Below are 24,300 nucleotides of genomic sequence, written 5' to 3'. Positions count from 1 at the left end.
AGTGGCTCTGGGCCAGATGCCTCTACCTTTCATTTCTGGCCATTGAACTTCTCCCACAGGGCGGCTGACTTTACCCAAGACAGCCAAGGACAGTCTCCAGACAAGATGGAAGTTGGTCTTTCATAGTCAGATCACAGAAGCCGGTTTCACCCTCTGCCATTTTCCACTGGTGAAAGCAAATTCCTTCGTGGGAGGGATTGTCCAAGGACATGAGTACCAGGAAGAGTAAGTGGGGCCTTCTGTGTCTGCCTGCCACACCTCTCTCTGAGTCAGTTTCCTTGTTTATAGAAATGAGAGAAATAATAGGACCCACTTCACAGGGATGGAATTAAATGTGTGGATTAAATGAGAAGACAAGCCCTTTGAGTGGTTCCTGGCCCATAGAAGTGCTCAAAAGGTGAGTTTTGTTGCTTTGATTGCAGAGGGTCTTTTAAAGCAAACCTGCTTATTTTTAGTGTTGTTAATGACAATAATTATAAAAGTTAAAAATCTCAATGGATATATATGTACTAGATACCATGCCAAATATTTTACCTGTGATTTCTTACCTTAACCCTAATGATAACCATATGTATTGGTAGTTACTTTATTAATTTTACCTCTTCTATTATTGACTATATAATTGTTCAGGAAAAAAACCAAACTGAACCAACCAAGCCTTAGAATATTGCCCAAGATCATACTGTGCATAAATGGGTAAGTTAGGATTCAAAGCCTTGTGTTGGTCTTCTGATCCAGGCCTCTACCCACTACTTATTTATTTATTTATTTTTGGTGCCAGGGATTGAACTCAGGGGCACTCAACCACTGAGCCACATCCCCAGCCCTATTTTGTATTTTATTTAGAGACAGGGTCTTACTGAGTTGCTTAGCTTCTTGCTGTTGCCGGGGTTGGCTTTGAACTTGTGATCCTCCTGCCTCAGCATCCTAAGCCTCTGGGATTACAGGCATGAGTCACCGCACCTGGTTTCTACCTACTACTTTCCATTGGTATGCCCTGTGCTTTATCTAGACACTTTCCCATCATAGCAGTTTCCCCAACAGGGGAGTCCCTGACATAGGCAACCGGGTCCAAGGAGCATCCATTCTACCCACTGCTAGCTAATGACATTGGCTAAATTTTAATGGGAAAGATTATGGAGATTCATTTATTAAATACATGCGTGAACTGGTTTTCTCCCCTCGCATTACAGTGCACTGCTATGATCTGAGTGATGTGTCTTCCCAAATCCACACACTGGACTCTAATATCTGATGTGACACTATTCAGAAGTGGGCCTTTGGCAAGGATGTGGGGGAAAAGGTACATTCCTACATTGTCAATAGGAATGGAACCACCATGTAACTGAGCTATCCCACTCTTTGGTATTTATCCAAAAGAATTAAAATCAGCAAGCTATAGTGATACAACCACATCAATGTTTCTAGCAGCACAATTCTCAGTGGCCAAATTGTGGAATCAGTCCTCATGCCCATCAATAAATGAATGCATTAGGAAAATGGATACACCACACACACACACACACACACACACGCACACACGCACAAAATGGAGTTTTACTCAGCCATAAAGAAGAATGAAATGATGGTATTTGCCAGTAAGTGGATGGAAATGGAGAACATCATGCTAAGTGAAATCAGCCAGACTCAGAAGATCAAGGGTCAAATGTTTTTTTCCTCATAGGTGGAAACTAGAGTGGAATAAGGAAAGAAGACGGGAGGAGGGTGGGTGGGCCAGATACTCTAAAGATACAGGGAAGATCAGTGGAGTAGAAGGAGCTGGAGAGGGAGGGATGAGGGAGGAGGGATGAGAAAGGGGAGGAAATGGGGAATTAATTTAACAAAACCACAGTACGTGCAGGTATAAATACACCACAGTGAATTCCACCTTTGTGTATAGCTATAAAGACCAATCAAAAATGAATGAGGGCTGGGCTGTAGCTCAGTGGTAGAGCACTGGGAGCATGTGTGAGGCACTGGGTTCAGCACCACATAAAATAATAAAAATTAAAACAAATGAATAAAACAGTCAAAGACCAATGGCGAACAGGAAGGAGAATAGGGGGAGGGAGGAGGGGAATGAAGTGGGGGATGGGGACTGAAATGGAGTCAATCAAATTCCATGCATGTATGATTTTATCAAAATGGACCCAGCTTCTATGTAGAGCTATCATGCTGGAGGAGGAGGAGGAGGAGGAGGAGGAGGAGGAGGAGGAGGAGGAGGAGGAGGAGGAGGAGGAGGGAAAAGATAACAGAGGTGGATCTTTGGGAGGTAAACGTGCCCCGAGGTCTCTGCCCTCATCAGTGGGATCACTGCCCTAATGGAGAGGCTCTAGAGGGCATCCTCTTCCTCCTCTTCCTCCTCCTCCTCCTCCTCCACATAAGGGTGCATCTGGAAAGGTCCTCTGAGAAGCAAATAGGGCCTTCACCAGGCACAGAATCTGTGGGCACCTTCATTTTTGGATTTTCCATCCTTCAGAAGTGTGAACAATACATTTCTGTGTTTTATAAATCACCTGGCTTAAGATATTTTGTCATAGCAGGTTTAATGTACTGAGATTGGCACCTGCTATGTAAGAGACACCCCTAAGTGTCAGGCCCTGAAGGTACAGACATCAATAGAGCATTGTCCTTGCCCACCATGAATGGCTTATCTTATGGCCCTGTTGCCACAGCCTGTCATGTGGTCAGGTTGGTGACACCTAGCTGTCCTTATTATCCAGGATCCCTGATCCTTCACTAACAGGACTCCTGCTTCTGTCTGGCAGAATGGAAGCCCAGCTGAGGACTACATTTCCCAGTCTCCTTTGAGCTGGCGCTGGGCCACAGAATGAACGGAAGTGGTCATCAGATCCTTAAAGCCTGAGGTTGTCTCTTCTGGTCCTTTTCCCCTTCCCATGGCCTGGAATGCAGAGCTGAATGGCAGGGAGGACGTCGTAGTCCATGAGTTGCAAGAGGAAGAAATGAAGCAGGCCAAGGGTCAGAGTTCTTCTGTCACAGAGCAGCAAGTCCAGCCAGATCCTGGCGCTCAGGCGGTATCACTGGAAAAGCGTCACTTTCCTTGAAGCCTTCATTACTTTGTCATTACATCAACCAGACAGCTCCTTAATTTACACGGTGCTAAATTCCATAACCGGAAAAGCTTTGTAGCGAAATGTTTTGGTCTTTCTGGACATCTTAATGGAATCAAATTGCCGACTTAACGTAGTATGCTCAGAGCTGTGTTTCAAAGTTAGTTCTCGACAAATCCAACAGTTATTGTACTTTTTGGCCATCACCAATAAGACTGCAACCATTACAGCTCAAGGGCGCCTCCTATGTAACAAAGAGCAGGAGGGAAGGCTCAGCCCAGGAGACTGTGGCCTTCCTAACGACAAAGCTGCTTTACTTTAGCTTGTGCTCCTGGCACAGCCTGGTGATGGGCAGATATTGGTGGACAGTAAGTGTCTGGTGGACAAGTGATCGACTTATATTTTTATTGGTGTGTTGTAATGATATATAGTAGTGGAATCCTTGTGTCATATCCAGGCATGCACATAACAGTTTGATCAATCTCATTCCCTAATACCTTCCCCAAATAACTTAGATTTAAGGTTAAGTGGCTGTGCTTACATAAGTTACTTAACATCTCTGGGCCTTAATCATCTTTGTATACCCCCAAACGAGGGTATGTTTAGAATTACTTCTAGCTCTATTTGGTGATTCTCTGAATTTTGAAGCAATTTCCTCCGTCTCTAAGATTTTCCCTTTCTCAGGAATCTTCTGGACTCAAATGCCTGAAAAGACAAATATGTGGAAGGTATGGGAAATAGCCAGGCTCAGGCTATTTATATTTCAGGCTAATATCTGATGTGACACTATTCAGAAGTGGGCCTTTGGTAAGGATGTGGGGGAAAAGGTACATTCCTACATTGTCAATAGGAATGGAACCACCATGTAACTGAGCTATCCCACTCTTTGGTATTTATCCAAAAGAATTAAAATCAGCAAGCTATAGTGATACAACCACATCAATGTTTCTAGCAGCAAAATTCTCAGTGGCCAAATTGTGGAATCAGTTCTCATGCGCTGGGCCACAGCATGAGCGGAAGTGGTCATCCGATCCTTAAAGCCTGAGGTTGTCTCTTCTGGTCCTTTTCCCCTTCCCATGGCCTGGAATGCAGAGCTGAATGGCAGGGAGAACGTCGTAGTCGTCTATGACCTGTGTGACCCCTGTGGAGTGCTCACCCTCTCTGTTGTGTCTCTTCTCTGTAAGCAGGATGAGCAGCAGTCGGTGTTGCCTGCCTGGTACCCCTTCCTCTCTCCTGGGGTCAAAGCCTATTTTCTCCTGGGACTCCCTATGTTCGTCTGGGATTGATTCCATCCTTGCTCCAGGGACCTGCCCCTAGGTCACTGTTAGGTGTTGATATCCCAGGGGCCCAGGCTTGGCCATCGAGCACCCATCTGTCCTGTCTCAGTCCCTGGGACAGGGTGTGTGTCCATAAACACAAATCTGGGCCAGTGGAACACGACTCTGACATTTTCATCACCATGGCTGAAAACAGACAGAAGGACCATGGTCTTTGAGCTGAACACGCCATGAGCTGCCAGGTGCAGCCTGTGGCTGCAGTGTGACCAGAGAAGCTGATACTGAGGATGGCAGCTGAGGGTCCAGTGGGAGCTCCCAGGTCTGCACCATCCCTGCTGAAGTCCCTGTCACCTGGGATGTTTCGTTTTTCTTTAGTCAGTAATTTTTCTCTTGAAAAGTCGTTTTAAGCATTTCCTTTGAAGTCCAGTTCCTTGAATATGAAGAAAAATATCCTCACGGATGTTGCAACAGGTCCAACTCTTGGGGGTTGGGATTGTTGGGAAATTCAAAGAGGTGATGCATATGTGTCCTTCGTCACGCAGAGGCAGTGCCTGGATGAGGCCAGCTACTCTAGTTCTTATTGGTGGAAAGAGAAAGGCCCTGGAACCTGCTTAGAGGCAGATGGCAGAGTGGTCGGTAGACTGCATGGTCACTCTGTAGACCCACCACATTGTGGGTGGTTTGTTGGGAGTTCTGCACAGGAGACATGCAGTGACAGTGACAGCCTCCTTCCAGAGGCTGTTCTGGGGGAGGCACGGGCAAGTCATGGTTAGAAGCATGATTCTGAAGCTGTGTAAGTCAAGTTCCAATTTCTCTCTTGTTAGGTGTGTGGCTTTAGTCAGGGGACTCTATTTCTGGGCCTCAGTTTCCTCTTCTATAAAATGGAGATCAGATGGTACCTGCGAGAGTCAGAGGAATGAACGCGTGTGGGAACAAGCCCGGGCCTGGTGTTGAGCAGCCACTCAATGCATGGAAGCACCATTTCCCATCATGCCTCATACCCTATGACATCATATCATAGATGCTAAGATTGCAGACTCTCCCATGACAAGACTCATATGACAGAGGTCTTGAATTCAGTGGGGCCATCGCTTGGCCCAAGCTCTGCTCATTCACTGTTTTAAACTTTGTCTTTTTTTGTTTTATTTCATGGCTGGGGATGGCTCACACATTCTAGGTGAGCGGACCTACATCCCCAGCCTTCTACTAATTAACTTCTGAGCCATCACCAGGGAGTGCCTTCTGGGTCCAGGATTCCTCCTGCTGAGCTCAGGGCTTGGTAACAAGCACACGAAAGTGTCTTGTGCTGTCAAGCAGGGACAAGTGCTCCAGGAACCCAGAGTGAGGTAAAGGATTGAGAGTGGCAGTGACGTCTTTTTTTTTTTTTTTAAATCAGTTTTTCAGAGAAGACCAATTTGAAGAGGAGACATGTGAGCAGAAATGTGGATGAAGTGAGGGGTGAATGAAGCCATGTGACTGTCCAGGGATGGAGAGGGTTGGGAAGAGCAGGTGCAAAGACCCTGGGGCTGGACCATGCTTGGCTTGACCAAGGATCAGTGAGGGAGCAGTGTAATGGAGCACAGAATGAGGGTGGAGAGATGAGGGCAAAAAGCCAAGCAGGAGACATTTGATCTAGGACCTTTGTATTTTAGAGTTGACTTTGAAAACTCTGCATTTTTGTTTTGTATCAATGATCACATCCCATTAGTAATCACATCTTTCTATGAGTTCTAGTTCTTTGAATGAACTCCCAAATGCAGTTGGAACCTATCCCAGAGTTGATTTCTCTTCGCTTTGGCAGTGCTGATCTTTGGGGTTTTAAAGTTCCCCAACTTCATGCTGCCTCAGGACCTTTGTATATGCTAATTCTAACACACCTTTCCCTTCCTGGACCATCCAGCACCTGTTCATCTGATACCTTCTTGTAGAGACCTCCTGTAACCTCATCCTGAGACAAGTCAAGATATATTGCGATACGTCCTGAAAACTTTTGGTTTTCTCTCTTGAAGTATTTCTTCTTACAACTGCAATTCATGATCAAATAGAGAACCTGGTTTAATGCTCCTCCCCTCTGATGGTGGGCAAGCTTCTCCAGGGTGGGCTTCCTGGGCACCTTATTTAGCAGCATTCTGAGCTCGTAGGCAAGTCCTAGCACATAGCACTGTGTGATCCGAGGTGGGACTCAGCGGGACATACTGACACCCACTGTCACACACACATATGTGATGACACACTGTCCCATTAGATGGGTGTGACTGACACTGCAGGGTCTAAAAGCTCAGTGGCAGGAGCACTGTTCTGGCCTGTGGAGGTTGGGCCGCGAAGGAGCATCTGAGAAGGTCCCTGCCCAGGATGAACTTGCATGGCTCCGCTGAGGATCCCCCGGGGTTCGGGCTGCAGTGAGCTGCCCTTCCTGCTTTTGCAACCAGGGAGGACTCTTAACAATGAGAAAAAGGAAACATTTACTCCCGAAATGCAACTCCATTGCATGGAGCAGCTGGAGCGAGGTCTGGGGTTTGCATGGGGGGTGGGGGGTGCCATTGTTGTTTTCTAGCCCTTTGCAAAGCTGCCTCCCTGAAGAAGTGACCTTTTAGCTTGTCCCTGAGTGACACTGGCTACAGCATTTCCCATAATGAAAAGGTGAGTGGGAAGGAATGTCTGCAGCCCTTCCCATCTTGTTTAATGAGAGACGTGTTTTTCTCTACAATATCCCAACGGAATGCTCCAAACATGACTTTTACATCAAAAAGGGACATCTTGACACTTGGTGTCTGTCTGTCTGTGGCTCTGGACCCCCCTGAGATGGGGTGAGCCAAGGGCATCATAGCATCATGAGGAAGAAGCCCCCGAGACCCCCGGGCCCTCCTCCATGCTGGCTGAGTGGGTCCCAGCCTGCGCATGGCATTCACATTCTTTCCATTGCCCCGGGAGGGGTTCCCCGTTGGTCACCTCACTTCATGGCTGTTGTCATCTGCCCATCTTTGGGGAAATAGCAGAGTGAAGTTAGAAATAAATACGTCTGAAAACCTCACGTCCTAAGCAGACCAGGAGGCAAGCGAGGAGTTTTAGATGATTCACAATCAGGGGCCATTTGACCTTCCAGATGTGCGATCACTGATTTCATCTGAAAGGAAGCTATCCAGAGAGTATTCAGTGCTTAAAAGACTTTTTCATGTGGGATTATCCAAAGCACTGTTTTTATCTGGATTTTGTTAAAATAAAGTAAGAATAAAGGTGTTTGCTTTCTGCTTCTTTCCTCTGGGTCTGTTTCCCATTAACCTCACCAGCTCTTCATAGATCCTGCGTCCAGGTGACAGAACACTGCTGTGTGCTTCCTAACCAGGACAGTTGGTTTCCAAGTGACCTGGCAGGGATGCTCACAGTGGTGTGCGGATAAGGGAGAGGGCTGTGGGGCGCAGAGCCCGGACCCTGGTGAGCTGCTGAGTTACATTGTGTAGCTCCTGGGGCATCACAGGTGAATTCTTTGTTCCTTGGTGATGCAGAGAAAGGGATTCAAAGTCATTTGCTTTGTTATTTTATTCGTTTATTTTTATAATGGCATGGACTTATTTCTTAGTCTGACTTCCTATTTCTCTAAATTTTCTCAGTCCTGTGATTTAAAGATGAAGTTGCTTTGGACGGCACGCATCACCGTGGTAGAGTGCTTGCTGAGCATGTGCAAGGCTCATAAAAATAAAAAATAAAGAAAGAAGAAATCGTCTTTGAGATGCATTTCTTCTTACCCAAAGTGAAGCAGAGATGTCTCCTTTCTTCCCATGATCTATCTCACCCTCCCCCACAACCAGGACGTTCAAAGACTTAAGGTGACTGGGTAGCATCAAATCAACGTCTTCTTTGTCTTAGGATTATGAACAATGTGTGTGTTCTACTGATAACCTGCTTTGTCCTTAAAAGGAGCTGAGGTAGTACCACCCAAAACACAGCAAATAAAATGAAATGATAAAATATGTAAGTGTAGACACTTGGAATTGGGGAAAATAAAGATTAATATATAAAATGAAGAAGGCAATGAGAAAGAATTTAGGAAACATCACTAAGCTCAACCGTAGTTGAACTTCCAATTTGTCTCTGAGATTCCTGGCAGCCAGAGAGGAAAGGAGACGTGTGACACAGCGACTTTCCTAATCCTCACCACTAAGAATTACAATGTTGCCTATTCTTGGGATGAAAAGCATTTCATTAACCTGACTTTGGAAAGGCCCAGGGTCATGGAGGGATAGCTGAATTAGAAAACAAGTGGTTTTCATGGGACAGTTTCTTTGTAACATTGTTCAAGACAAGCCCAGGACATGACATTAAAACAGCTGGGCAAGGGGGAATTCTGCAAAGTTACTGTGGTTCAAGAACAAGGCATGTAAGTAGGGGAATAGGACAATCTGCTATGCAGCGTGGATACGTGGAGAAATCCCATGTCACTACTAAAGAGATCCCCCTGGTGGCTGTCAAAGACATAGTGAGTAGCATCCGTCCAGACCAGGGAAGGTGCCGGTGGATGTGTGAGTTCTCACCTGGGAGCCCGAGATTGCGAGTGATTCATGGGGGAAACACTGGACTTTGGGTCTGACAGTGGCTTGGTTGACAGGAACTGCTTAACTGAGCAGTGATGCTCTGGGTTTCCCAGGCAGCGCCTTCCGCGTCTGCCTGTGATGTTGACGGTGTCCCTCCAGAAGGGCCCCATGCTCCTGATGCACCTTGGACAGGGTGTCAAATGTCCCGTCACGCCTTGGTCTTCTTAATCATTTCTAATGGTGATAATAAAAATAATGACAGCGTTCCAGGCAGAGGTGAAGGAAGACAGAGTAATGGCTCGTGGAGTTGAGGAAGATGTCAAGGAAAGATAACCCCTGCTGGAGGAGAGGGGTCTGTTCCTGGCTTGGACCCCAATATGGGTTGTAAGCCGGTGATTACTTCCTGTCTCCAGTTCTCCTCATTTGCAGTGGAGCTATTGTAGTGGTTCTCAAACTGTCACCTTCGGGCCAGTAGCATCAGTATCAGCAGGAAGCAACCAGAAATGCAAACCCCTGGGTCCTGTCCTGGACTATTGAGTCCTCAACTCTGGGGATAGGCCGCAGACTGTTATTCAGCAGGTGCTCATCGTGAGCCTGACGTGTGCTGATGTTTAGAAAGTCATGGCCCTGTGGATGGGGCCTACGTGGGGTAGAGGATATAAAAATGGCCTCGACTCTCCATCCCCTTTTTGCAAACTCCTTCTATTAAGGGGTGGAGTCATTTTTCAACCCTCAAATATCTGCTACCTCTATACCTTGCTTGGGCCAACAGCATGTGGCAGAAATGATGGGGCGCTATTTCTGAGTCACTTAGTACTCTCTTCTCTTTATTTCTGTCAGTTTCTCACGACCATGAGGAGAAATCTGGAATGACTCAGCAGAGAGTGAGGATCATCCACGGGAAAGGCTGCTGAGTCCTTCTTCCTAAGGAGCCACACTGGACCAGCCAGCCCCGCGAGCTGCCCAAGGTGCACAGGTGAGCTGAACCGAGCAGAGCACGCATGACCCAATCTGTAGACTTGAGGTAAAAGAAGGAGCACTGCGTTGAGCCACTGGACTTTGTGGTTGTTCATTATATGGATTTATTGTGGTAATAGATAACTGAGACAAGATGGGAATTCTACAGTTCTGGAAATCTAACTTTCCTGACCTTAAACTTATGTGTTAGCAATCCCAGAATCCCAGATGGCAAACTCAGGTGTGAAAACAGTGTTATGTCACACTTCCTTGACTAAATGTGTTTCCTCTTCTGAGCTCTCATTCCATCACGAGGTGGGAAATCGGTTATTTAATTCTCAGTTAATTCTGGGTAATCTAGGTCGATACATTCGCATTATGTTTATGTCAATTACTCAGCAGTAATTCGTGCTCTTCTCTCCTTCTGGGTGTGTGGGAAGAAGGCACGTCCCACCATCTTGACCACAGGCCAGTTTTGAGACGTGAGTGGGTAAGGGTCACTTCTGGGTGGAAGTATTTAAGAGATGGGATGCAGTTGTCTATGTTCTTTCTTCCTCTACCTTCAGTTATGGAAGGATGTATTGAGAGAAATATTCCTTGAAATTGAAGTAGCCTCAGATACTTCTGAACCACATAGAAGACACCATCTCCAGAGAGTTTCTTCTCCTTTTTTCATGATCAAGAACAAACCTTCATTTTCAGCTAGGCAGGTCAAGTACTGGTTGTTACCATAGCAAAGCGCAGCTCATCCTGACCATAACCAGATTTTCTCAGTCAATTAAGGGTCTTCTCCCAGTATTCATTTTTCTAGGGCTGCCATAATCAAATGCTACAGACTATGGGTCTTAAACAGCTGAAATTAATTTTCTCCTAATTCTAGAGGCTAGATGTCCAAGATCAAGGTGTCAGCAGGTGTGGTGTCTTCTGAGGCCTCCCTCTCCCCTTGGTTTCTTGTTGTATCCTTCATGGTCTTCTGTCTGTACATACATAACAGCCCGGGTTTCTCTGTGTGTATCCAATTTTTTTTTTCCTACCCGTCAGGTTGGATTCGGGCTGTCATTTTAACTTAGTCATTGTCATTGTTCAAAAGGTTCTATCTCCGATTATAGTCATACTCTGAGGTTCTGGGGACTAGGGCTTCAAACAGGAAATGTTGAAATGAAATGTCTCTGTTTTGACACTTGGAAATGTGTGCATGTTCTAGGGGCACTTAGTGGGACTGTAGGGTCAGTGGGTTTTGGAATGGAAACACACTTTAATCTCTGTCATGTTTACAGGGCATGACACTGCCTGCGCTGCTGCTGTCCTCTAGTTGTCCAGTCCACATGTCTGGCTCCTACATTCTGCTTGTGGCCAGCTCCTCTGCTCAGTTTCTTGGTCATATCTGCATTGTTCCTGGGAGAGAAAGAGAATATTCTGGAACACCAGCACAGAAAAGCAGATGTGTTGGGGACTTCCCCAGTCCCATCTGACCTCCTGACCAGTTCTTGTCCATTGCTTTCATCCAGGATGGACTGAACGAGTATGTAAAGCTTTCAACCTCATTAGATTCCACCCAGGGAACAGGTCCTAGAATTTCCCTCCATTCAGAGACAATTCCTGGATATACTTGGGGGTGAGTTTTGTGAATGTGTCTTTGGGTATGTGGGCCTAACACCCGGGGACTTTTCACAGGGACCCACGGTTCCACCAACCTCTAAATCTATTTATGTTGCTTCTTCCCCAGTTTCTTATTGTGTGGGGGAAGCTCCCATGACTTAATCATACTTTCTTGCTTTTAAAAACCTTTTTAAGAAAACGTTTGGTTTTTTTTCCTGGATCTTGGCTTTCAAACTGAAAAGCTGAAACACTGATACCTCTGTCCTTCGGATCCATTGCAATAAACCTCACTGGGGGAAACATAAACCAGTCTTTACTTTGAATGGAGAGGAGCCCATGAGGTGGGAATAAATTATCAGAAATTAAATCCACAAAATACTTACCTCCTACTTTACAATGCATAAGTTTGCCTAGTAGAATTTTATCTTCTAACACCGATACGTAAGACTATAAATTAACCTCGAAAGAGTTCACCTTGCTGGCCTGGGGTTGTGGCTCAGTGGTAGAGTGCTTACTGAGCATGCGTGAGGCACTGGGTTCAATTGAGGCACCACATTGAAAATAAACAAAATAAAGGTATTGTGTCCATCCACAACTAAAAAACAAACAAACAAACAAATAAGTAAATAAGAATTCGTCTTTCCTAGAGAGAACTCAGTAGCTTTGGTTTATAAGGCAATTTCAGGGTCCAGAAAGAGTGGGGAAGCTACTTGATTTTAGGTGACCATTACAAAAATTAAAGCTGTCTGTTTGTATGCAAAACTTGATCCTTGGTGCCGAAAATGGAGTATTTCAATATGAGAGTAGCACTGATGTTACATGATCATTGTGGATGCCCCCAATTCGGGCAGGAACATTTTGAGTGCAGAAATGAATTTGATTGATATGGAGAAGGATGAATACAGAATGATCTGTAGTGTTTGTCTGAAACCTCCTAAAATGATATCTGAATACTGATTCCCCCCAATTTTACTAGTTGTGAATAATTCCATGAAGAATGTATGTGTGTGTCCAAGTTGAATGTGAGGGTCTGGAAATTATTTTAAAGAAAGCAGGAGTCCGACTCTCTGGGATGGTTTTCTTCTGATGATGATTTGGTCTAGTGTGTTGAGGTCAGGGTGTGTGACATCTGCTTGCTCACTGTCCCTTATCAATCTTTAGTCCCTGTGTCACTTAGTCCTTCCCCATTGTCCTTCATCGCTTCTTGTCACCCAATGTGGTCTCTTTTTTGTTCTTTCAATTCTATTCCCATTTTCTTACTCTTCAAAAAGGAACCAGAGGAAACGCAAAGGAAAACACACTTAAAAATAAAGGGTCATGTGGAAGCAAATATCAAGAGATGAAGGTCATGTGGAGACCTGTGATGATGGCAGTGGACAATAGGTGGCCATGGCCAGCTGGAGAGCTAGCAGTGGCTCTCCACAGGGGTGACTTTGCCTCCTAAGGGAGAAGTAGAAATGTCACTGGAACTTGATTCTGCAATCAAGAATTCCTGATTCTGTCAGTGTTCCTGAGGTGGAGAAGCCCCGGGTTATGGGCCCATCTGTTTACAGCGCTCAGGCTGCAGCCTGTGACCCCTGATCTGGAGACCCCTGGGTGGCCTTAGGTAAGTGGCGAGCTCTCCAAATAATGGAAACAGCATCGTTTGGAGATTCCTCATTGTGTCCTCACTCCATTTCCACACGTTCAGTCTTTCTGCCTCCCCAGAGTGGCTCAGGGTCCTCTGTACTGGGAGAGCGCTGGAGTGGGATGAGCAGGGAATTGTGTTTGGGATCAGGAGGCTGCTTCAGCAGAAAGGGAGGGTGAGAAAAACACCTCCGTGTTCCTGAAACAGGCTGGGGCCGCTGAGGGGTGCTGAGGGGCCGCTGTCACTGAGGAGGGCCGCTCCAGGCTCCAGAGTCCTGGCTTCCTCCCACCTCCCGCTCCACCAAGGGGCTTCCTGCTATTGAGGGCTTTAGAACCTTTCCTGTGATTTATTTCCTTCTGACTATCATATTTGATTTGAATCAAAATTTGGCAACTAACGAGGAACTACGACGTTTGGTAACCTGTCACTTTTACTTGGTGTGTGTGTCCTTGTGTGCTGTGGAGCTGAAGCTCCAAAGGTAACTATGCTGGGCTCTTCAGAGGTGGGTGAGTGGACTGAGGGCCATAGCCTCCTCAGTCCATCCCAGCTGGAATGGGCTGACTGGGTGGCCACTGTGGGCAGGTGGGTGTGGCCGGAGGAGGTGGGTCCCTGGGGGCTGCCCTGGAAGGGTGCTTCCTCCCTGCAGCCCCTTCCCCTTGCTCTTTCAGCTTCCCGACCCGGCCTCCAGGGGTACATCTTCCATCCAGCTCCCCACACCCTTTGGCTGCCACCTCCAGCCCAAAGCAATGGAGTCAGCCGACCATGGGCTAAAATTCTGACGCCATGAGCCAGAATCAACTTTCCCTCCTCTGAGTTGTTCTTGTTAGGTATTTTGGTCACAGCGATGCAGGTTGGCTAACAGTGGTGTTTACATATTCCATGCCTGTCCCTCCCTACACACTGGCCCCTAACCACTGCAAACACACAGTCTCAAGGACTCACAGCAAACCTTGGAGGTAAATAGTTTTAGGCAGAAAAATGGTAAACAATTTGCCAGAGTCAGAATTCAAGCACAAAGTTTCAAATTCCAAAATGCATATTTTGAGTTTTTGGGGGCACCCCCAAAATCTTTCTTTCCAGAAGAAAGAAGAAATGACCACCTTTAGTCTTCCTCAGAGAAGGCTACTGTTGTCTTTTGCTATATATTTTTCCAGTGCTTTTTTTTTTTTCTTCTTCTTTTTTTTTAAAAAAGCACACTTTAGATCATATTGCAAAATTTATTCTATTCTCTTGTGTTTTTTTTTTTTTACTTTACATTATTATGTAAGAATCATTTCAAAACCTCTTTGTATGTCTCTTCCAACCAGTGTGGGCTGTTTCTTCCTTGAGGTATGCTGCCATTTACATAACCAACTTCCTTTGATTCAACATTTCATTTATTGCTTGTCTTTTGCTGTTTTGAATGAAGAGCTACTGGGCATCTTTGAATATGAATACTCTAGAAATTGGAAAAGCTATCAAATAACATGGAGATGCTATTCTTTGAGATAAGTGGGTGATGTACATAAAGCACCTTTTTAGGACCCCATTTTTAAAATTTTTATTAAATTATTTATTTATTCTAACTTGTTACATATGATGACAGAATGCAATTCATTTCATATTACACATATAGAGCACAATTTTTTAAGTCAAAGGTTGTACACAAAGTATTTTCACACCATTTTTTTCTTCATACATGTACTTAAGGTAATGATGTCTAACTCATTCCGCTGTCATTCCTATCCCCCTGCCCCCTCCCTTCCCCTCCCTCTGCTTTGTCCTATCTAAAGTTCCTCCATTCCTCCCATGCTCCCTACAACCCATCGCCATTATGAGTCAGCATCCTTTTATCAAAGAAAACATTTGGCCTTTGGATTTGGGGATTGGCTTACTTCACTTAGCATTATATTCTCCAACTCCATCCATTTACCTGCAAATGCCATGATTTTATTCTCTTTTAATGCTGAGTAATACTCCACTGTGTATGTATACCAAAGTTTCCCTATTCACTCATCTACTGAAGGGCATCTGTGTTGGTTCTACAATTTAGCTATTGTGAATTGTGCTGCTATAAACATTGATGTGGCTGTGTCCCTTAGTATGCTGTTTTTAAGTCCTTTGGGTATAGACCAAGGAGTGGGATAGCTGGGTCAAATGGTGGCTCCATTCCCAATTTTCCAAGAAATCTCCCTACTGCTTTCCATATTGGCTGCACCAATTTGCAGTCCCACCAGCAATGTATGAGTGTGCCTTTTTCCCGACAGCCTTGCCCACAATTATTATTGTTTATATTCTTAATAGCTGCCATTCTGACTGGAGTGAGATGAAATCTTAGAGTAGTTTTGATTTGCATTTCTCTAATTTCTAGAAATGTTGAATATTTTTCATATATATGTTGATTGATTGTACATCATCTTCTGAGAAGTGTCTGTTCAGTTCCTTGGCCCATTTATTTATTGGGCTATTTGATTTTTTGGTGTTAAGGTTTTTGAGTGTTTTAAATATCCTAGAGATTAGTGCTCTATCTGATGTGTGTATGATAAATATTTGCTCCCATTCTGTAGGCTCTCTAGTCACCTCACTGATTGTTTCTTTTGCTGAGAAGAAGCTTTTTAGTTTGAATCCAGCTCATTTATTGATTCTTGGTTTTAATTCTTGTGCTATAGGAGTCTTATTAAGGAAGTTGGGACCTAATCCAACATGATGGAGATTTGGGCCTACTTTTTCTTCTGTTAGGCGCAAGGTCTCTGGTTTAATTCTTAGGTCCTTAATCCACTTTGAGTTCAGTTTTGTGCATGGTGAGAGATAACGGTTTAATTTCATTTTGTTACATGTGGATTTCCACTTTTCCCAGCACCATCTGTTGAAGAGGCTATCTTTTCCCAATATATGTTTCTGGCGCCTTTGTCTAATATGAGATAACTGTAATTATGTGGGTTTGTCTTTGTGTCCTCTGTTCTGTATCATTGGTCTACAGGTCTATTTTGGTGCCAATACCATGCTGTTTTTGTTGCTATTACTCTGTAGTGTAGTTTAAGGTTTGTAATAGTAATGCCAATAGCTTCATCTTCTTGCTAAGGATTGCTTTGGCTATTCTGGATCACTTGTTTTTCCAGATGAATTTCATGACTACTTTTTCTATTTCTATGAGGAATGTCATTGGTATTTTGGTTGGGATTGCACTGAATCTGAATAGTGCTTTTGGTAGTATGGTCATTTTGACAATATTAATTCTGCCTATCCAAGAACAAGGGAGATCTTTCCATCTTCTAAGGTTTTCTTTAATTTCTTTCTGTAATTTTCATTGTAATTAGGACCCCATATTTTTAAAATAATAGTTTACTGCAAATTTTAGGAAAAAACCCTAAATTAGTGCTAAAAAGTCAAACTCCATGATGAACAAAATATCAACTTTGTAAGTGAAGGCAGGGTGAGGATTACTGGTCTTCCTTTGGTCCTGGGCTTCATGGTGGATCAGCACAGCACTGTGCTTCCCTGGGGAGGACAAATGTCGTATCTGGAAGGAGGTACACAGAATCAAAGATGACCATGATGATCATGACAGTGCACTATGGAAAGCTCTCTGTTAGGTGCTTCCTTCTGAAAGGTGGCACACTTTGATGGGTATAAAAATGGATGCTGGAGAAGGCTGGCTTTAAACACTGTGCCACTTTCCAACTGTTCTCTGCACCTCACTTTCTCGCTATCTTCCCTGGTGGTGATATAGTGGTTTTTGTGCCTCTCGGTTGATAGAGAGCATGCTGGGTCCCTTGGAACAGTGTCTGGCTTGCCATAAATACTCAGTAAGTGTTAACTGTTCCACTGCCAGATTGTACCCTAAGCTGAAGGTAGCCTGCAGATTTGCTTGCTTAGGTCCAGGGGACATTTTTGATTTCTAAAAAATCAGTTGCCAGCATTGTAAAAATCATCAGATTTCACATAAAAATTCAGATTTTCCCTCCTGCAAAATCAGAATATCTGGAATCCCTGGGGCCAGCTCCAACTTCCCTAGTAGGTCCATTTGGTTTCATCCAGAGACCAGATGTCTTCTTATATGGGATAATTTCTCTTCAGTTTTCCAGGAATATGACTATTGGATTTAGCACACAATAATATACCCAGTCAAATTTCAATTTCAGACAAATGAGTGCATTTTTACATATAAGGATAGCCCATGCACTGAGCCATACTATAGTATGGCTATAGTTATACATACTTACACTAAAAACTTACCTATTGTTTTCTGAAATTAGGAGATGTACACTAAAAGTTATTGATCTAAAATTCAGATTTAGCCAGGCATGCTGTATTTTTTTTTCTAGCATACCTCCCCCTTCCCTCCTCTCTGCATTTGCCTGTGACTCCTGCCAGACCTCTGCAGGCATCAGGGTTGAGGATCCAGAGCATTGATTCCAAGCAGGTCATATTAGATAAGCATCACTTGTGTGTAGTCACTCACTCTTTTGATGAACTTCCCTTGAGTTTTGGAGTCTTCATGTGATAAGCCCAGGGCCAGGAATAAGACTATCCAAAATGTCTCAGGACTGTTGAGCTGTTTCCTGAGCAGGAGGCACAGTACCCCAGTGCACCTTGCAAGTGCCCCACTTTCTCTCCTCTGCTGGAGTCCTTGCAGGTGGAGAATCAGGTCTGAGCACATTCTGCTCAAGTGGCCGCTCTTAGGACCAGTGCATGAGGATGACGGTGTTCTCCTACATCAGCGTGAGAGACCATACCAAGGAGGGCAGAAGCTTTCCAGCCAAGGACTGCTCATGTTCTGGCTTGAGCAAGAAAGAGCTAGATACCGAGAGCAAGGTGGCTCAGTGTGTGGGCTGGAGATTCCCTGTGTGGCTTCTTTCAGGGGGAAGAAGGCAAGCTTGGGAGTGGGGTACGGGCCAGAACAAGGCCTCTGCTCCTGGGAACTGTTGACACTGTGCACAGCAGGGTCTTGAAGAGCACTGACCTGCCCCTGATAGATGCCAGGAGCACGTCTCCATCTCCTGGCCACAGTGCATCAACCGAGAATGTCTCCACACCCTAGTAGATGTTTCTTGGGGAGCATGAGAGTATCGCTTTCAGATGAGAATCCTTATACTAGAAATATCACTACAAAAATGAACCAGGCCACAGATGTCTTAAGGGCCAGGTGGAAACTTCATTGTGAGAGTCATATTTAAGATAACCGGAGGGGCTCCCAGGTAAATGGCTCAAATTCAATAACCAAAGAGAACTCTTCTGTGGGGGAGAATTTGTGCTGAGAGGATCCAACTCTCGGTTCTGGAGATGGAAAAATTAACTTAGTGGTTCTTTGGTTGATAATACAAATGATGATTGTTTAACTTCTGCTTGTATCCAAAGTGAACAGACCCAGTCCTCTCCCACTTCTGTCCACCCCCTCAAGTCTCTACAGTGACCACTGGGGCAATTTTGCCTGGTGCTCCAGGAGACTGTGGCACCTTCTGGAGACGGTTTCCATTGTCATGACTAGGGAATGGGAGTGCTATTGGCAATAAGAGCTAGAGCCCAGGGATGCTGCTAACAATTCTCAATGCATAGGACAGTCCCTGCAACAAAGAGTTTCCCCGGCCCCAGTGCTGATGCTGAAGAAGCTGCCTACTGTAGGCACGGATGCAGCTCCCATAAGCAGCCCCCAGGGGATTAATAGGACTAATTTTTGGATCCACAGCTGGGGAAGCATCAGACTATGGGCTCTATGCATGGATATTTTTTTTTTCTTTCTGTTTTGTACTTTTGCCCAGAAATAGCCAGGCCAGCATTTCTTTAAGGACATACCTTCTTATATAACCTTTCCTTCATTCTTCTGGGGTTTGGTTTGCTTGGGTCTCCGATTCCCACCTGATCCTAATCTCTGACGAACACCATCAGATAAAGAGATTCTCCTAACATATTGGGGACACAGAATCAGGCAGCTTAGCAAGTTCATGGGACTGAGAAGGCCGGGGCAGCATGGGAGAGAGGCAGACCCCACTCCGTTTCAATGTCTAGCCCTACGTCATCATCTCAAGACGGTTATCAAAACACCGTTTGTGCTATTTATGTGATTATAAATGTGGAGCAGCCTTTTGTAACCCATGTTCGAGTCAAGTAGTTGCTGCGACCTTTCCTTCGAACCCTCCTTGTTTTCTTCTGCTCCCTTTGAAATATTATCTGACTCCATTTTTTCTGCCGGTCCTCTCTGCCTCTCTTCCTTTCTCTGTGAGTGCGTGTGTGACCACAATTGTAGTTTCAGTAAATAAAGCGGCTGCTTGATAACGTGGAACGGCCCAGCGCTTAACTCTGCCCTTGGAGATCCTTTACATCAAACCAGCGATCAAAAAGTGGTGCAGATAAAATTTGTCATCAGGGATTTCCTACAAAAGAATTACAGTGGAGAAATGGCCTGATCGATACTATGGATTTTCACTGCAGGGGCTGGTGGTCCAATTGCTGTGAGACACTCACACAGATAAAAGGGCATGGCTGCCACTCCGTCACAGACTGCTGACTCAGCACAAAGCTTGTCAGGTATTTATAGGCCAGAGTGATACAGAATTATCACCTTGCAGTGCCCGGCTCGTGTTCCCTCTGAGATTGCCTTCCTTTATGGGATTGCTAAATGCAGGTGAATGGAAAAATGATGGCTAACAGCTGTCAAAATGCAACAGAATGAAGTACTTAAATCTTTTTTTATCCATTAAAAGGGTAACAACCATACATATATCAAGGCACAGACACTGTAATGATATTTGGGGGCTGGTAAACGAGGGGGTAATAAACAAGGTATGTTCCTATCTGAATGGCAGAGGAAATAGACTTGGGGGAAGGTAGGTCTTCCATGAACCTTATAATTACTTTAATGGTTGAACATTATCCAACCGAAGGAAAACAAAATTGCATTTGCATCCCAATCTTTGGGAGACCCAGTTTCCCCTCACACTGGCATTTGGATGGCATTGAACTAGTCCCTAAAACACTTAACCATGCTCACTGCATCCTGAAATTGCTGGAACTTGTTTACAGTCGCCTAATTATAGTATCTGGAATCATGACGACTTATTCATAGGACTCTCCAGATGTAGGAGAAGTTTTTTTGTGTGTTGTTTCCAACTTCTGAGCTCTGTTTCAGAACTTCAGAGGAAGAGGAGAAAGGCACAGACAACAGAGATGCTCCCAAGACCCCGTGGTTACTAAAAAACTTACATCATACTAATCCCTGTATATACTAAGTTACTCCCATACCCACATGATAAAGTGTAATTAAAAAATTAGGCACAGTGAGAGATTAACACCAATAGCTAATAATAAAATAGACTATAACAGTATATTCAATAAAAGTTATGTGAATGTGGTCTCTCTCTGTCTCTCCAAATGCCTGATGTTGTACTCACCTCTCCTTCCTGAATGATGTGAGATAGCACAAGGCCCCTGTGACGACGTGCATATTGTGACAGAGCATTGGGCCACTGTATCTGGGTTGCTGGATGGAGCTGCCATCCGGAACAGAGCAGGATTCCATTATGGGACTCAGAACAGTACACAGTTTAGGCTTATGAATTATTTCTGGCACTTTCCATGTAATACTTTTCTGACTGTTGTTGACCTTGGGTAACTGAGATTAAGGAACGTGAAACCAAGGATAAGGGGGCTCCTGTGCCTTCTCTCCTGTGGAGTGAGGTCATTCCTGGAAAAGTTCTGCCAGCTCGTTATGTCAGCTCTGGGGCTCCTCTGACATTATGTAAGGAGCTGAAGTTCATGTAAATGCCCTGATTCCCAACTAATGTGTCCTCAAGGAACCCCTCTGGAATCTTACCCATCCGTCTAGGCCCATCTGTGCAGCGTTTGTCTTATTTTTCATTTAGTGAGAATCAGTTTCCAGAAAGATTCAAAATACCCACTGATGGTGGCCTTGTGGAATGCTGGCTTGTTTGAAAAATACTTTGTAGTTCTGGGGGCTGCCCTTTCCCTTGTGCCTTTTATTTAAATTTTCAATGAACATTTTTGGTGAGCTTGAACATTAAAAGAAGAACATTTTTTTTTTCATTCTCTTTAATATTTAAAGAGTACTGCAAAGCCATAGGGAAATGAACCAAATATATAGAACGCCATCAACAACCAGGCATCTGGCCATTAATTAATTCTTCGTTTCCTGAACACCTGTGGTGAGATGGGCCTCCTGTAAGATGTCGAGGAAACATGGTATGTGAAGCAGGCTTTCAAGGAAGGAACTTATGGAAAGAAGGACAAAGGAAAATATTTATTGAACAGTTACTTTGTTCCAGAAACTTGGCATATGTTATACTGAAGTAACAAACAGCTACAAAATGCTGAGCAAACTCCTCCATGCTAGGTCGACTCATGTGATCCTCATAACAACACCACGAATTTGCACCCTACTTGACAGGGGAGGAAACTGAGGCAAACAGAAAGGCTGATTCACTTGCCAAGGCCACCTGGCCAGGAAGCAGAGGCTTTGGAACAAGAGGCCGACTTGAGAATCAGCATCCCTGACTGCAGCGCTAAGTGGCTTCCAGCTGGGAAGCTCTGGGTTTGTCCCTCGGATGGTTCTACGAGGTGGGCGTTCCTGCTGAGCAAACAAGAAACATGACATTCAGAAAAGATGAACATTTCGGCCGGCTCATTAGCCCAAGAGCTGGGATCCGCACCCAGGTAGTTCTGTCTCCACGTTCTCTGCTGCTCTAACTCTATCATTTACAATGGAAGACCCAGCACGCCAGGCTCTGCAGCTTCTAAATTCAAAAAACCAAGTGCAAGTCCTAATGTGCAATCCAGGGGAAAGAATTTCATTTCAGGAAGCATGCCACGGCCTGCAAGGAACATTAACAAGGCTTTTGTACCCAAATTGCTCCTGGCCGGTATAGGATAGACTCGAAAATGTAACCCACACCTTCCAGTGCTGTCCGTGGGGAAATCATCTCGGTGCTTGTTGCAACGGCCTTATACGGGTAGAAATCATTGCTCCTATCCTCACAGCAATGTGGTATGGAAGTTCACTGTCACTGGCAATAAACAGAGATGCAAGGAGGGGGGAATAAGAAAACAAAAGGGAAAAATAGAAACAAAAAAATGCACCAGAGTGAAAAAAAATATCCATAAGCGAGTTGTTTTTTGTCTCTCCAGTTGCTCTGATGTACACAAAGGAAATAGACGGGATGGAATCACATCGCGGGAATACCAACATAAATTCCCCCTTGCTTTGACAAGTACGTAATTTTCTTCAGAGATGCTCTTCACGTCTGGAGAGTTATGAGGCAATTTCATTCCCATCTGACAAATTTACAAAGAAACATTAGAGAGAAGGGATTAGGAAAGCGAGGAATCTTTATAGACTTTTTCCTCGGGCTGTGTTCCCCTTCCATCTTTTGGTTCTTCCTTGAGGACCATGCATGAATGACTCACGCTGTGTGGACCCTGTAACCAAGACACTCAGGAAAGAGGCAAAACATGAAATGTGCTTTCAATCAACTAATTGTATTTACATTTTGGAGGTGGGGCGGTGGTGCAGAGAGGGGCCAGGAGAGAAGATTCTTATTGGCAAACATTTAAATGAAGCCTCTAAGGTATGGATTTAGAAAGGTATTTTGCAAAATTGAACTTTGTGTAAGAGATGGAGAGAGAGAGGGAGAGAGGGAGAGAGGGAGAGAGGGAGAGAGAGAGAGAGAGAGAGAGAGAGAGAGAGAGAGAGAGAGAATGAGAAGATTGTGTTGGAGAAGTCCCTTGCAGGATGCATCAAAATAGAGGACTAACAATAGCAAATATACATTTTTCTTTCCTGATAGGATTATAGATTCTTGGATAACTTGGAGTTTTTTACTTTCAAGATGCTCTATTGCTAATTCATTGTGTACCTTTTAGTGAACAATCATTTCTGATTGCCCAGGACTGCACCGACCTTAGCACCGAAAACCTCACACCTCAGAAATTCTTTGATCCTGGACAGATTGGGATGGTTGTTCACCCTACAACCGATGATTAATCTTCTCAGATGAGTCACTTGGCAGTTGTTACCTCTCTTAAGAATTTGCAACCTTGAACTATTCACTTTGGGGCTCTGTTAACTAGTAAAGTTAGTGTGTGCATGCGCACACACGTATGCATTTTCATCATTTTGAGATTCTAGTAAGAGTCTTCCATTAAGGTCACTGTGAGGGCTTAGAATTTTGATGGAAAAATCATAATAGTGCTCAGAAGTTCAGGAAATGTATTCCTTTCCTGGAGTTGAGATTAAGCATAATATAATGCAGATGCTGTCGGATACAGAGCCCAGATGACAAATGTTTTATAACTGGGACTTAGGGAATGGAGAAAAGTAAGAGATACACAGCTTCAGAGGCCTTAGCTGAGAGCCACAAAGCACTCATAATACCTTATGTATAATTTGGCAGGAGAAAGGTGAGATATTTGTGTCTGTATTAGTATTGTATATTTTTCAGAGAGGCCAAGTGGATTTATGGGCAGCCATGTTTATGGTTCACTGGCCGTATCCAGAGTCAGAAATAGAACCTTGTTTGTGTAATTAATTTCACCACTCTGATCTTACAGTTTTCCCACTTGTAGTCATCATTTAAGTCATTTGCATTAAAAAAATTCTGTGTTTGGTGGTACTAGTTTCCTCCTTTAAATTAATGAGAAAATCTTGATTGTTTGTCTTTGTAAGAAACAGTGATTCATATTGGAATGGTATGTTCAAAAGCCTCAGGACATTTTTTTTTTCTGAAAAATCCATGGAGATATTGCATTTGGGTTTTTTTTCATATTTAACATCCTAAACCCCAATGTTGAGATCTCATCCAGATCTGATCTCTTTTGAAACTCTTACCATCAAACTCTCCCTTTGGTCTGCACGATAACTGCAAATGATTCTTTCTGCCTAGACCTAGAGAGATAAACAACGATAAGGCACATTCATGTACAGAAGGGCTTGGTCCAGAGGAATGTGAGTTCTGAGTTATCTGAATGGCCTACCCTCTGTAAAGGAGCCCTGTAATCCACAGCAGCTAGTCTATCCCAATAGCACTGATGGGATGTACAGAAGGCTTTTGGCTTACAAGCAAGCATAAGTACTGTGTTGCCGAGAAGTAAGATTGATCATGATGAGAGATATAAAAATTTAAAATATCCCCTGGTGGGAAAATTTTTTTTTTTTATTTCTGCATTTGAATCTTTTAAATACTGTAACTTTTGGGGGAAAGTTATTGAGACATAAAAGGAATATTTGAACTGCTTTGGAGTTTATGATACCC

The sequence above is a fragment of the Marmota flaviventris genome, chromosome 2 (genome assembly GCF_047511675.1).
Source record: "Marmota flaviventris isolate mMarFla1 chromosome 2, mMarFla1.hap1, whole genome shotgun sequence".
Lineage (NCBI taxonomy): Eukaryota > Metazoa > Chordata > Mammalia > Rodentia > Sciuridae > Marmota > Marmota flaviventris.
Note: the sequence above shows the minus strand (reverse complement) of the source record.